Here is a 12,970-nt window from a genome sequence, read left to right as displayed (position 1 = left end):
TATCACCACTGCTGCCTTTCCTGCTTCCCCACGGCACTTCCCTGTGCTCGGAGCCTGGGACCGGGCTCGCAGCAGTAACCTTGGCAGCTGGGGCTCGGGTTGATGCTGTGATGCCTCAGGGAATCGGTTTCCTGGAAGCTCTGGCAGTCGCTCCTGCTTTAAGCAGCAGGATGCAGGGGAGTGGTGAATGTATGGAGCTGTTTGGGGTTGGGAGCTGCTGTTAAATACACAGGGGCAGGGAAAGAGGCCAGCAGAGCTCTGTGGCTGCTCCATGTGCTGTGTTCAGAGTAAGGATGATGCCTGGTTTGATGAGTGAGTAAGGATGCCTCACTGCATCCTTGTGGGTGCAAGCAGCCAGTGCTGGCCTATGGGTGCTGGGGTGGGCTCAGCATCTCTTCTTGGGTGCAGGCTCTGTGCTGGGGATCCGCAGATGGTGTTTTGGAGGGGAACAGGTACCGAGTGTCCTCCAGAGCTGGGGATGGGGCCTCAGCAGCCAAGGGAGCAGGGAGATGATGGATGATGAACGGCGATGATGCTGTTGGTAAATGGAATTCATCATCATTTGTTTCTTCAGACCATGAGTCAGAGGCAGGGCCGGGAAAGGCCATTGGAGCTGTTTGGAGGGGGTCTCGCTCCCGGGGTGAGCTGCGGTGCCTGGGCAGCGTTCCCACACCAGCACCGGGGTCAGTGGCTCCAGGACACGCTGCATAGGGGGAAATGGGGTTTTCAGCCATGGTGGGAAACGGCAGCGTTCCCCAGGGAGCCCGCAGGAGTGCCAGGAAACGTATCTGGGAAAATCAGACTCGGGAGCCTAAAGCCCTGTTTTGCTCTAATTAAAAGTGCTTGTTTGTCCGTTGCAAGGAGCTGTGTATGAATGAACACGGAGCACCGTGCCCCTGGGGTACACAAGAGCCCCGAGCAGCACCCGCGAGCAAGTGCAGTGATGGGGGTGCTGCTCAAATCTGGTTTAACCCCCAGGGTCGATGCACAGGAGCGCGGGGTGCTGACCACCCGGACACCCTCTGGAAAGGCAGCAAACACCCTGGGCTGCAGCCCAAAGGTGATGTGATGTGCTGGTCCTGTGCCCCAACCTGCTGCAGGACACCCCCCCCCGACCCTCTGCAGCCCCCCAAACCCTCTGCAGCTCTCTCCATCCCTTCTGCAGCCCCTCTGCAGTCCCTCCATCACCTCTTCATCCTCCCAGCATCCCCCCATCACCTCTGCATCACCCGCAGCCCCACTGCAGCCCCCAGGACCCTCTTCCAACAGCCCCCCTGCATTCCCATCCCTTCTGCAGCCCCTCTGCAGTCCCTCCATCACCTCTTCATCCTCCCAGCATCCCCCCATCACCTCTGCATCACCCCCAGCCCCACTGCAGCCCCCAGGACCCTCTTCCCACAGCTCCCCTGCATCCCCATCCCTTCTGCCGCCCCTCTGCAGTGCCCCCATCACCTCTGCAGTTCCTCTGCATCCCCCTATCACCTCTGCATCACCCCCAACCCCATTGCAGCCCCCAGGACCCTCCTCCCACAGCTTCCCTGCATCCCCATCCCTTCTGCAGCCCTCTGCAGTACCCCCATCACCTCTGCATCCTCCCAGCATCCCCCCATCACCTCTGCATCACCCCCAGCCCCACTGCAGCCCCCAGGACCCTCTTCCCACACCCCCCCTGCATCCCCATCCCTTCTGCAGCCCCTCTGCAGTGCCCCCATCACCTCTGCATCCTCCCAGCATCCCCCCATCACCTCTGCATCACCCCCAGCCCCACTGCAGCCCCCAGGACCCCCTTCCCACAGCCCCCCTGCATCCCCATCCCTTCCGCAGGCTCCACAGCCCCTGCTCAGCCCCGGCGGCAGCGCCGGAAGCACAGCGAGCAGAGCGCGTTGCTATCGCTCCCTGGTGGTCTAGTGGTTAGGATTCGGCGCTCTCACCGCCGCGGCCCGGGTTCGATTCCCGGTCAGGGAAGCTCCGCTTTTTGCCGCTCTCCCCCCAGCCCCCCCGCACGCTCCCGCACCCGCCACGCCACGGAGGGGAGGGGGGCCTGCGTGCCGCTGTGCGCATGCGCGCTGCGCCGGCTCCGCCCCCTCCCTCCGCGCCGTGCGCGTCGCCGGGTCCCGCTCCGGTGTGAGGCGGCGGCGGCGGCGGCTCGGGCTGAGGGAAGCGGCGCCGCCAGCGGGGCCCAGCCCGAGGAGCCGCCCCCAGCCCGGGGCTGCCCGGCTCCCCCCACCCCTTCCCGCGGGGCCGCAGGTGAGCGCGGCGGGGGATGCGGGGCTGCGGCTGGGCCGCGGCGGGCCCGGCCCGCGGGCGGAGGCCAAGATGGAGCTGGTGTGAGGGGAGCGGGGGGAGCCGCCGGGCCTGAAGCGGGTGTGGGGACCCCGGCTCTGCCCCACCGCCGCAGCGCGGCCTCATCCTGAGGGGAAAGCCCCCACTAAAGGCCTGTAAAGGTGAATGCTGCGGGGGGGAAGCCGAGACGGGGGTGGCACGGAAGGGAACCGCGGTGATTTTCCTTTCCTTTCCCTTCCCTCACGTTGTTCGGCTTGGTTTTGTCGTTTAAAACCGGCCCGGTGGTTGTGTGCCTGAGGAATGACGTGTCGGGGGGTCAGTCCAGCCTTTTCCATGGGGAACTCGTGCTGTTCGCTCATAACAGTGTCTCCTGGCGCCGGAATTAAGGATTCGGGTCAGGTAATTCGGTGACACCGATAACACCTTTGCTTTGATGCTTTATCAATACCTTACCGCACCGTTGTTGGCTTGATCACACCGACGGAGCCGTTTCTCCCTTGCAGGGAAGGTGAAAGCCATCCGTGCTGTATAACACAGGGGAAATCAGATGGTTTCATCTCTTTGAGGCTTGTTTTTATGAGGGTATTCGTTTCCATGCACTGTGAGGCGTTGCTGTAGGGCTGCGATGCTGAATAGTCCCTGTCCTGCAGTAAAGCTTCAAGAAATAAAGGTATAAATAGGGTAAATGGTGTTAACACGGGTGGGGATTGATGTTCTCCTGCCTGCTGGCTTATCGTAAGGAAATGACCGTGTTATTTGTGTGTTTCAATGCTGTATTAGCGTGCTGCTATCGAAGCAGGAGCTTGCAGGCCTCATTCACCCAGTGGCTGGCTGGGGTGTTTCACCCGTTTCATGGTAAATGAAGCTATCAAGAGTATGCCCATCCGAAAGGGTTTCCTTTTGGGATGCATCAGGCTAGGGCCTGTTTCACTTCTCGTAGAGCATCAGGCAGGAATTTAGTGGCATTTAGTCTTTTGAGCAGGGTTTCTGTAGGGGCATTGTCCAGTCCTGAGGCATCTGTTGGTTCCGGGCTGCTTGGAATCAGTGCATGCAGTTTTGTTTGTGATGGAACAGGAGAGGATCCTGATGAATGGATGCCGAAATCATTTGCATTAATGAATTGCCTCTCGTAATTCAAGTACACTGTGCTCTGGGAGGGAGAATAGGGGGGGAGCGAAAGCTGGACTGGAAGAGAAACTCACTTTAATATCTAGAATGTAGGATGAAAACCAGTTTGGTTTCATTGGGGTTTTCTCATGGTGCTCTAAGGGCTTTGGAGAGATGGCCTGATGCTGGTTGTGCAGAACCCGCTTTGAGGGTGTGAGATCCTCAGTCAGCTTGGTGTAAGTGTTAATAAATGCCTCTTTCCTTCGCTCCTTTATATCATCTCAGTGATTGTCCGTGGCATTTAAATGAAAGGGGAGATGCTGCAGTGTGGTCGTTCTCCTCCTCGTTTTTTGATGCATTGTACTGCTAAATTGCAGGTTTGCAGTGCTGGGGAAACCAGAGGTTTCCCACCTTCCCAGGCTGGCCGTGTGCTATATTTAACCTGTTATCAGTCAGTGCCTGAAAACAAAGTCCTGTCTTTGTAGTATGTTTTATCTCCTTGTTCCTTGCATCCATGTTGATTATTCCCAAGAAGTACAAACACTCCTTCCTTAAATGCCAGCAGTCCTGGTCAGCTGGTGCCTCCTTTTGCAGGTGAGTTGTGTGGGTTGTGGCACCATCACCAGCCTGACTTCAGTGATGAACCAGCTCAAGATGGTTGGAGCCTTCCAGAGGCTGTTCTGCAGTAGATGAGCAGAGCAAGGTTTGAAATGCAGTGGTGATGTGGTATGAAGTACACTTACAATGGCGTGGAAGCATCTGTTGAGTCAGTGGCACAGTTAGGATCATCATATTCTGCAAGAAAATGGAACCCAGTGGTCTGAGCACTGATTTTGAGCCTTCTGGCCTCATCTGCAGGGGATGTTAGGGAGCTGGTGGTTGTCAGCAATGGTGCTGTTAATCGTCGTATTTCTTTTTGTCACCTTCAAGAAGGATTTTTGGCTGGGTTGAAGCATTCTGATGGTGAATACTAAGGGAAGCACACCTGCCTTAAGAAACCATGGTTTAGGTTAAATGTAAAAGTTGCTGCTATAACTGTGTGGTTTTTAACTTCTTAATTCAGTTGCCAGAATATCCTCTCTGGGGGAATGGCACAATGGAAGACAGGGAGTTGGCCCTGCAAGTGAGTCCACTGAATGGCATGACATACAATAAGAGTGGTGTAACTGGCCTGTGACAATCGTGTATTTCCCTCTTTTGATGGGTTTATCATAGAATCCCAGCCTGGTTTGGGTTAGAAAGGACCTTAAAGCTCATCCAGTTCCAACCCCTTGCCATGGGCACAGCACAAACCAGAGATCCAGGCAGCACTTCCTGCTTCCCTGCCTGCCTTTGGGGATTCCTCTTCTCTTTGAGAATATATATTTCTGTATCTGTCAAGGTTCTTACTGCTTGTCCTGGGAACGCTGACTTACACATCCTACTTCTGCTTTTGTCGCGTGTGACAGCCCTTGCTTGGCTTCAGCAGTGTCTTGCTGAGGTTGTGTTAGGTGGCAGCAGGATTCTGGGATGGTTGTGGCTTTGACAGAGCAATCTGTAGGAAAAGTGAAGGTATAATCCTTACAGGCTGATGATATTTGCAGTGTGGATGGGAGAAGCCCAAAGCTTGCTGGTGCCAGTACAGAGCCGGTTAGGAAAAGCAGAACCTTGCATAGGTTTTCTGTTTGCTTTTCCCCTTTTACATCTTTAAGTTTTTGGCTATATTTCAGCTGAAAATAATCTTTTCCCTTCCATCTGTCATTACATATTTTATGTCTTAGCAGGAGTCTCTGTTACTCTGATGGTCAGATCTTGGCAGTTTCCTTTTTGCTCAGAAACAGGGTGTAACTTTGAGTCATGCTTCCAGTGCGTGGTGTGTAATGGCAGTCTTGGCCTGGACTGGGTCACTCAGGAAGGAGTTTTCCTTATGAATCTGCTTCTTATGGCATCAGGATTTAGGAACACTTACTGGTAAAAGCATAATTAGGTTTAAAGCTGCTTCTGGGGAGGAGGGGGACTTGGGAGCCAGACTCTGGATGTTTCTGTGGGCAGTTATTAATCACAGTGTCTGCAGTAAGTTTGTGTATGGCAGTGCAGGAACTTCATCTTACCAAGAGGGGGTTGCATCAAGCAAGAGATTTATCTCGCTTGATATTATGCAGCTCTGGGGGAAACAACACAAGAGGGATGTGGAGCTGTTGGAGCAAGTCCAGAGGAGGTCACAAAGATGCTCCAAGGGCTGGATCACCTCTGTGGAGACAGAGCGAGCTGAGGAGGAGGGAAGGGGCCATGAAATTGCTTGGTGCCTCCATTGTGATCTGTGACCTGTTTCTCGGAAGCTGTAACCAGATGTATTTGCTGTGCTAAATTGAGTTAAAGCATGGGATTCAGTTACTGTGCAGAGCAGTGCATTGATTTACGTTCCAGGTTCATTCTGAGTTGCTGTTCTTTGTGAACTTCAGGGACGTTTTCCACTCGATCACAAAGGAGCTCTGTCTCCTGCTTCTCCACATGTGTACAATTCTGATGTGTGTCTTGAGGAGCTCTTGTGGGCTGAGTGATGAAAGAAAACAGGGTATGAACCATGTCTTCTGTTTAGAAGCTTTCTTCTATCATTGTTGGGTTTGTTTGACACCTCGCAGGTCCCTCATTCTTCTGAAGGCCCCAGGGTTAATCCTGGGAAAGAAGGTTCTTGCTTTGAGTGAACTGTTTTCCTCACAGAGCAAAATAACTGCATGTTGCACAGAAATATTTTGCCTGGATGGTAATGAGTGAAAATATTTGTCTTCCTTAATAACTCTCTCACTCTTTCTTTTCCTGCAGAGTTCCCAACTTCCACACTTACTCACTTCATTCTTCTTGCACTTGGCACAATGGTGGCTCTTCACAATTAACTGAGGAAGACCAGACTTAATCCAAGGTGTTTGGAAGATGTGTGCTTACAATCTCCCAATGTACCTCACTGCTTCACTGAATAGCAGGGACAGCAGTCAGTGTGACTTTCTTTTGTATTATTTGTCCTGAAGTGGACTATGTGTTGGATGAAATATCTTGGGTGATGAAACCCAGCATCTTCCCTGGCTTTCCTCCCTCTTATGCACAAGTCCTTACCTTGGTTTCTTGCATCTTGTCTGTCATGGTTGAAGTCCTGAGACCAGGATGTTGTCTTAAACCCACTTCTCTTCCAGCGACTTGTTCTGTTGACATCTGCCATGTAAACCCCAGTTAGTCCCTCTTGCATGTTAAGAATGATCTATGATGGCTTTCACACTTCCTTCCATGCTGTTTTGAGGCTGCTTAAATGTGTAGATGTATAAAATGTTATTTAAAAATAACCCTAAATGAGGAAGGATGCTCTTTTGCAACTGATTATGTTCCTGTTAAGGATCTTGAGGAGCACCTACTCTTGGTTTGGGGAATATGTGTAAGAGTAACAGCAGTCTTAACATTGCATTAACTGTCATATACAGGCAGACCGAAGAGACCTGTCATGCTCTGGTGTTAGTTTAGATCAGAGGGAGGAATAAAAGCATCATAATCACAAAACCTGTAGGGCTTTCCGGCTTTGTTCTCAGTTATTTAGGTGGAAAAAAGACTAAATGTGATAATTCTGTGCTTTACACTGCAACTGCCAGGCATGTGCATTGGGAACGGCAGTGCTTAAATTATGCATCAGTGTAATAGTGGCTTTTTTGTTCCAAGTCCTCTGAAGCGTGAATCTGGTGTGAAAACTCACCTTATAAAATCTATATGCATTTAATGTTCTGTTTCTTAGCCCAAATACAATGTTAGAAAACTCAGTTCAGTTTGAACTGGAATTCAAGCTGTGTCTTTTTCTGCGTAATCACCAGTGAGTGAGTGGCAAACCCAGTAGAACGAAACCATGCTCACTTGCTTCATTATTTCTAAATTATGGGCTGGTTTTTGTTAAGCAGCCTCAAAATGCTGTTTCCAGGCTGAATGGTGGCACTCAGGACTCTTCATCACACAGTTTGCAGATGAAATGCGTGCAGAGTAAGATAATGGTGGAAGTAAATAGCAGTAGGGGTTCTGTAGGAGTAATAGAAATAGGAAGTAGATCTTTTTCGTTGGTGAAGCCACACTGTATAGGAAATCCCAAGGAGTTTATCTCCTGGATGAAAATGTCTAAGTTAAAACCGGTTTTAACCCAGCCCTGTGATTTGTTTGGATATTCCCAGCTAAATGAGCTGGGTGGAGACAACGTGCAAGGCCTGAGGTCCTGAGCCACCTCCCAGTCCAGACTGACTCGAACCTGTGAGTTGTGTACTGGTTAATGCATTATAAGAACATAGTTACATGAGCAGAGCATTCACAGGGACTTCCTTCAGGGCTGTGAAGACTTTTGGATCAGGGGATAAGTGCGTCATCTACCCCAAGGTGCTGTTTGCTGTGTGTTTGCCTCTGGCATGGGCTCTTGTTTTACTTGACCTAGGAAGGAGCACAAACATTTGCAATGAAGCCATGTCCCTCCAGCCCAGCCTTCAAGAGAAAAGGAATTTTGTTGTGCTTTCCTGCCAAAGCAACAAGTAAAGGTTTGAGTGGCACAAACTGTGCTGCTCACTGCAGATTTTATTGTGAAAATCTCAACTCTTTCTGCTTCTAAATATCCATGTGCTGGGGATTTGGATAGGGCAGGTACGTAACTCATCTCCTCATGCTTCTTAAACCATTTTCTTTATGGTTTATGTATGTTCTTTATGGAATTTAAGAAGGAAAGGTGTTCCTTATGGAACATCTGACACTATCCAGTGAGGAGGAATCTGGGATGATGATGACTGAACAATGTCCACAGTTACATATATGTATTTTTTGTTTCTATCAGTTTTATCAAGGACAAGGCCAAGGGGAATGGCTTTAACCTGCCAGAGGGGAGACTGAGATGAGCTCTGAGGCAGAAGCTCTTCCCTGTGAGGGTGCTGAGGCGCTGGCACAGGGTGCCCAGAGAAGCTGTGGCTGCCCCATCCCTGGCAGTGTTCAAGGCCAGGTTGGGCACAGGGGTTTGGAGCAAGCTGCTCCAGTGGAAGGGGTCCCTGCCCGTGGCAGGGGTTGGAGTTGGATGAGCTTTAAGGTCCCTTCCAACACAAAGGATTCTGTGATACGAATCTTTGCTCTTCAGTCCTACCTGAAAAGACCTGGTTTCACCATGGTCTCTTTATGATCTAATAAAGAAGCCTTTGAATGTGTTCTGTTTTTCACAGGAGGAAATTAAAATGTTCCCTGGCAGTTTCTGTGAGGAAGTGAAATGATGAAATAGTGAAGTCTCCTCCCCACGCTCCACAGAAACTGGGGAGATGCAGTTGAGCAATGAGGAGAGTGCAGAGCTAAAACGAACGGAAAGGTTTCCCCCTCCTCACAGTTTAATGTGAAGGATTTGTAGGTATGTTTAACTTTGAAACTTTGCAAAAGAAGAAATCTTTGGCAGTAAAGTGTTCCCAACGTAACTGAGAGGCTACAGGTGCTGCTTGAGGAATTATGCATCGTCTTAGCCTGGGAGGACCTGATCAGATACATGAGGAAAAAGTAAGACAGGGGAAAAAGTTCCTTTTCTTCCTGTGTTATTGATAAATAAGGTGAATTTTTAGACTAAAATCTTGCAGATGACTAAAAACTGATTCCCCTATGAAACAGAGAGAAAGGCTTTGACATCACAGGGACACTTACATAGGATGCTGGTGGTATAAAGACACCTCAGCTTTTCTTTCTCTGGCTTTATGGGTGGTCGTGTTTAGAAACTTGGCTTTATAAATTCTGATTTAGAAGTTCTGCTTATTTTGCTCTTTTTATTGACAACTTTTAAGAGGAACATTTGTGTGCTTGGTGGGGGGAGAGCTATCTCTTACAGACCTGGATGGCTGAGATGAATAACCTGAAAGCAGTGAAGTTTCTCCCAGGGAAACACCAGACTGGATCATTTTAGATCATCCCATCTGCTGAACCTTTGGTCCTGTAAGACAAATCAACATTTTTTTTTCTCTTATTGATGCTTAAAAGCCTTTATTTATCTCATTTACAGGTGGGACATAATGGTGTAGGTCCCAGTTCAGTGTGAATAAACTCATCTGTTTGTTCCAGGACTACTTCTGTGTTTTAAACACTTTTACTACATTGGTACAGTCATTAGCAATATGATTCTTGAGATGGATGCAGTTAATTCAACCCACCTCGCACAGATGGAGCTGTACCTCTGCATGATGCTTTTGGAGAAGTTTAAGATGTTTCTTCTCTGCAAGAAATAAATGGCATCAGTATCACTCCACCCACTGTAGTGGGGTTATGATTTGTTCTGTCGGACTTGGATGCTATGAGTAGTTACAGTGACTCAAGCACTTCACAGGTTTATATATAGAGTGAATGAAGTGAAAGAATGGGGCAGGGAAACAGAGCTACTGTTTTCTCATGCATTTTAAGGGCTGAGTAAGCAGATGCTGGGTTTTTATAGTCATGTGCAGTTGATGACATTTGTCCTCTGCCATATAAACTGCTGTAATGCCATAAAGAATAATTTACTTTTGCTGAAGGATTAAACAGGAGCAATGAAATCCAGAGTAGGGAATGCACTAAAACCCTAGGGTTTTACAAAAGAATTCCTTTCCTTGAGGGGAGAGGATAGAAAATATGAATCTAATACTTTACATTTTTAACCCCTAACATGGGAAACCTTCTTTGGTAGGTTTGAACCCTCCTCTTGTGTAGGGTACAAGGTCACGAGTCTTTATAACAGGTTGGTCAATCAGACTTAACTGGCTACGTTTTAATCTGCTAAGCCTATTAGAAATACAACACTTGTAGCGCTGTAGTTAAGTTTGCCCCAACTTTCAGTGCAGCCTCTTTCAGTCGTTAGTGATGGATATTCCAGCAGTTTAGGCTTGAATTCAACAGAGAAGTTGTGTTGTCCCAGATTTCAGTTCTTTAAAGGCTCTGTGAAAAACCCCAAACCCTCCCATTGAAGAGAACTTAATGAAGGTTTTAGCAATCTCTCACTGTTGCAGGCCTACCTCCTGTTCCCAAGGCAAAGTAGTTTGGCCATGGTAAGGTTCTTTTCTCTTGGGAGAAGGCTCTATGCGTTTGAATGAATTCCCTGGATATGAGGTTAGCTTTACATCAGGGTTTGTATGTGACACCAGAATGTCGTTATGGACGTGAAGTTTCTCATGGGACCTTTAGCAAAAGGCTCCAAACTGAATAGCAAAATTTAGCAGGAAGGCTTTTGTGCTGGGATGTAAAAATGCAAGCAACACCAGAACACTCACTTTTGGATGCATGAATGAATATTAAACAGTAGTAGTGCTTCCATTAATAGGTAAAAAATTACTATTTCAAGGCAACTGAGGGAGTGTTCACAAAGAGCTCTTTAAAACAGTGCTGTTCTTGAGTGCATTTATAGCCAGTTTGTTTTACCTTTGGCCTTTTCACATAGCTTTGTTTGTGATGGAATTGTTTCTTGAAGTGCTATAACAGAAGTGATGTAGCTCACGTGCATGGTGGAGATGGGTTATAAATCCGGGTATCTCAGGATACATTTAGAGATACCTCTCTCTGTTAGCAGCACAGGGAGCAGGGTGATGACCATCCTGTTAATAGAACTGTTAAATACAAATGGTTCTGCATCTGTCAGAGGAGGTTGGGGCAGGCAGAAGAAACAGAGGCTTTCTATCAAGAAGAACAGATGTCAGAGTTGTGTAAGGAAAAGATTGTATTGCTGAGAGCAAGAAGAGGTGGTGAGCACCACTTATGGGGCAGTGTATGGGGAAAAAAGACAATATTAGATAAATCAGATTCAGATCTGGAAAGCTGGAAGAGCTGGTTTGGATATGAGCAAAAAGAACAGGGAAACTTCCTAAGTGTGCTTTGTGTTCCAAAACTTACCACAGTTTAATATGTTGCTGAATTCAGTTTGCGTTCGTGTAGCTTTGCTTTCCTCATCTTCACCATTCTTTAAGCTTTTCTTCCGATTTCCATACTTATATATGTATTTTCTGCCTCCTAAACGTTTATTCTCTTCTGTGGACTTCTTTCCTTTGAGTTTTTGTGTGTTTTGAAATGGGTAATGCTCATTAATCTTGATGTTTAAATGCTTCCATTTCCTTTCATTGCATCGGCCCTTTCATTTTCTCTCCTTTTATTTACATTGTGAATATCATGGAGTAAGGAGGGGAAGATACTTCCAAGTAGTTCTGAGCAGGGTATTATGTGGAGTTCTGGGTCAGTGGATCTCGCCTGCTGAATTATGAGATTGGATGGATAGATCAAAACATTCCCAAGTCACTAGCATGGAATCACTGGTTGCAGCAGGAGCTGCGGAAAGGCACGTGGAGGATGCGGTGAGGAAGAGATGATGTGAAACACCTCACATGGGTTTCTCTTGCCCTTTGATTTTTGTAAGAAGTACTTTCCTTTGGGGTTTATTTTGGGCTTGTTTGGGTATTTCCAGCTGTCCATCAGGCTTTCTGCTCTTAGTGGAACTTTGTATTGGTGTAGCTGAGAAAGTGGAGGAAATACTGCTGCTCCATCCGTAGTGAGTTAAAAATACCTCAGTGTATATTCTGGGTTCTGTCCCTGGCTTGGCATTAAGTGTGTATGCTGTAAGACAACAACTTTTCTTCTGATGGAGTGAGTGTGATGAGGCCTGGGCTGGAATCGTGCACTGGAGCTACTTGAAGCCTCTACCCACACATCACTGTATTTTCATTTGCTTCATTATGTGCCAAATGCTGCCTTTAGCTGGGGAGCTCATTTTGAGAAAGGCAAGCAGGTAAAATCAAATCTCCAAAGTGTATTTGGAGTTTGCTTTCTTCTGTTCCACTCACAGATTCCAGCTGTGTGCATCCCTAAGCTGGGTGTGCTGTAGCTGCTTTCCAGCTTGATTGTCAGCATTTCAGAAGCTTAGGTTGCTGTCTGAAACAGTTAGTGGTAAGTTTAAAGGTGATCTTCACCCATGTATGAAGGCAGAGCTTACTTAGGGGGAAAAAATATACTATCTGCTACATAGTGATGGACAGAGAAGATCTGCAGCAACCAGAGGCAGAACTGGTAGTCTAGTCCCTCTGAATAAGCCTGTTCCAGTCCCAAGAGCCATGTTTCTGGTTGCTGATCCTATAAACCATCTGCAGCTTTCTAAGGATTGCTTTGAAATGATCCTGTGCTTCAGGACGAGGGGATGTGGGTAGGATGAACCTGTGGTTTTCTCAATGGAAACTTGTCCTGGCAAAATGAGTTGGTGTTGCTCTACATTTCAAGCCCATGAACCGATGTTGAGGCAGATAGAGTGGCATTAGGAACGGCATAGTGGCCTTCAGCTGCTCCACACGTCTCCCTCAGCTTGGTGGCAGTGCTGTTAATACCTTGTGCTGTGCAGGCAATGCTGATTTCTATGGACATCTCGAAGAATGAGGTTTATTTGTCATGAAGGCACCAGGGCGCCCCTGACCCGCTGTGTTACTGAGCTAAAGCTGTGTCTAACAATGTTAGAGATGATCAGGACTTGAAACCCACGCTGCTCGTGCTCTAAGTACAGGTATGTCACAAATGCATCAGTAGAAAAAGTCCAACAGTTAAAGAGGTAATGGCTGTTGGGGGTTCT

At 48.1% G+C, this 12,970-nt stretch overlaps 1 non-coding gene across 1 annotated transcript; it reads left to right on the top strand.

Moving 5' to 3' along the window:
• The first annotated feature begins 1,893 nt into the window (after positions 1-1,893).
• Positions 1,894-1,965, top strand: TRNAE-CUC (transfer RNA glutamic acid (anticodon CUC)). Its single transcript has one exon. It is a non-coding gene; the product is annotated as a tRNA-Glu (tRNA).
• Positions 1,966-12,970: the final 11,005 nt, after the last annotated feature.

Source organism: Pezoporus wallicus, unplaced genomic scaffold (genome assembly GCF_028554395.1).
Source record: "Pezoporus wallicus isolate ANWC-B61680 ecotype Strahan unplaced genomic scaffold, APGP_CSIRO_Pwel_v1 contig_11133, whole genome shotgun sequence".
Taxonomy (NCBI): domain Eukaryota; kingdom Metazoa; phylum Chordata; class Aves; order Psittaciformes; family Psittacidae; genus Pezoporus; species Pezoporus wallicus.
The sequence above is the reverse complement of the archived record's forward strand: the minus strand, read 5'-3'. Positions and strand labels throughout refer to the sequence as shown.